The sequence below is a fragment of the Strongylocentrotus purpuratus genome, unplaced genomic scaffold (assembly GCF_000002235.5).
Source record: "Strongylocentrotus purpuratus isolate Spur 01 unplaced genomic scaffold, Spur_5.0 spur5_scaffold_4, whole genome shotgun sequence".
In the NCBI taxonomy this organism is placed as follows: Eukaryota; Metazoa; Echinodermata; class Echinoidea; order Camarodonta; family Strongylocentrotidae; genus Strongylocentrotus; species Strongylocentrotus purpuratus.
Genome location: NW_022145610.1, coordinates 15,470,292 through 15,472,252, shown reverse-complemented (window position 1 = coordinate 15,472,252; position 1,961 = coordinate 15,470,292). Strand labels below are relative to the sequence as shown.

Below are 1,961 nucleotides of genomic sequence, written 5' to 3'. Positions count from 1 at the left end.
CGCGATAGCGTGGTACAAGGCTTAAACATTTAATATTTTTATTGACTGGAGATGTGGAGTGGAGATGGTGAACTGTATGTAACTATGTATATAGAATACAGTAATTGAATACAATATAAACTTATTTTTTATATATATTCTCAAATGCTAATAACATGGCATGACATATCGACAGTACAACAAAATAATAATATATGTGATGATAATGATAATAATAACAATAATAATAACAATAATAATGCTGATGATAGTAATAATAATAATAATAATAATGATAGTTATAATAATAATAATGATAGTAATAATAATAAAGATTTTTTTAAAAACACTCTCATACCACTGCATAACTCTAAGTGGGCAATTGAGCGACACATTCACCTAAAATGCCTCAAACTATGAAACATCAAGTTTCAATGTCAATTTCTTGAAATGTTAAATGCAAGTGTGTTGTTCTTCTCTGCTATCCGGATTCCTATTGCGCAGAGCCTTCTCAATTTTGAGCAGGATAAGTGTCGAAGGGGGCTCGTTGAGGTACCCACGGATGTTGCCGAGACGATTCTTCAAACGATACTGTGACGTCATCATGACGGAGATTCCTTCGTCGTGAACTCAACTTCCCACTTCTGTATCCAAATGCCATGTCCTGACAGAATCAACAAAGACTTCTCTTAATGTATCTGTCATATTTCCTTCATACAAAATTGTTTTTCAAACATTGATTAAACAGGAGTGACCATGGATCAATTTGAAAGCCTTTATTCTGCCAAAAATATGTTTCGCAATAATTATCAAATCTTATATTTTTGTTTGTACGTGACACTCTATATTATCCTACATACTTCTATAACAGCGTCATGTACCCCACCCCCTTCCCGGCTGCTATCGACTCAAGCATTCATGCTGATAGTTGGCATCTGCTGTTTATCTTGATTCTTTGACCTACCTCCATACTTTCAAATTTTCAACTATAAATATATATATATGCATTTTATGTGTTTGTATTTCAGTTGTCACTCTCTATGTAAATCAATTTTGATAATATATACTATTATTGTTATTTGAATGTTTTGTATTTGATTTATCAATAAAAAGAAACAGCTGCTTTAATATACATTTTTTGTTGTATCCTTATTTTCTTGTCTTATTTCTTGATCTGCAAACTTGGAGGAAGTTCATGTACGGTAAAGAAACAAAAGACAACAAAAATATTGGAAATGATATAAAAATAGGCCGTAGGGGAGTTTAGCAGGAAGTTGGGACATCCTTCAGTTTCACAAGCTCGAAAACAATTATGAAATTGCAATCATCTACAGACTTCCGGGGAGGTATACGTTTCTCTCGCTTTCATTTCTAAGTGCCCTCGAAGAAATAGAAAGCGAACGGAAATGAGGTTCTTATGGGAGAAGAGAAAAAGGGATGAAATCGAGGAGAGAGAAAGTAGAGCAAGCAATCTCTCAGATTTGTATTATAAATATGAAATATGAATAGAGACGTACACGATATATACTCCGCCTCCTCTCGGCTTGTCTACCGCTTAGTAAGCTCTTTTAATCCAGTGTTAATGGTTTGGTGAGACAAGCTTAAAGTCACATTTCTGACTTGAAGAAGTCTCGGTGTTGGTTAGCAGTAAAACCTTCTAGAATGATATTTCCCGCCATGTGCAATATACTAAATCGTGAATTGAATGAAGGGATCCCTATTTTCACGAATTGACGGTAGTGAGGAAAATCGTAACGCAAAGTGAATGCCATTTTTTTCTTCACTACCGTCACTTCTAAAAACAGCGATTTACGACTGTGTAAATTTCCGGCAAGATATGCTTGGAGTATAGAGGGTTTTCACTTGTGACGTAGCAGAATATCGTTAATCGTTGAAGAAAGAAAAAAAGGAGTGGGTGAGTGAGAGAGAGAGAGAGAGAGAGAGAGAGAGAGAGAGAGAGAGAGAGAGAGAGAGAGAGGGAG

General features: G+C 35.1%; 1 long non-coding RNA gene across 1 annotated transcript; it reads right to left on the bottom strand.

The window, feature by feature from the left end:
- Nucleotides 1-540: 540 nt before the first annotated feature.
- On the bottom strand, nt 541-1,669 carry LOC115929296. Its single transcript, XR_004066412.1, has 2 exons — nt 1,497-1,669; nt 541-643 (listed from the first exon to the last, which is right to left on the bottom strand). It is a non-coding gene; the product is annotated as an uncharacterized LOC115929296 (long non-coding RNA).
- Between the last annotated feature and the right edge of the window lie 292 nt (nt 1,670-1,961).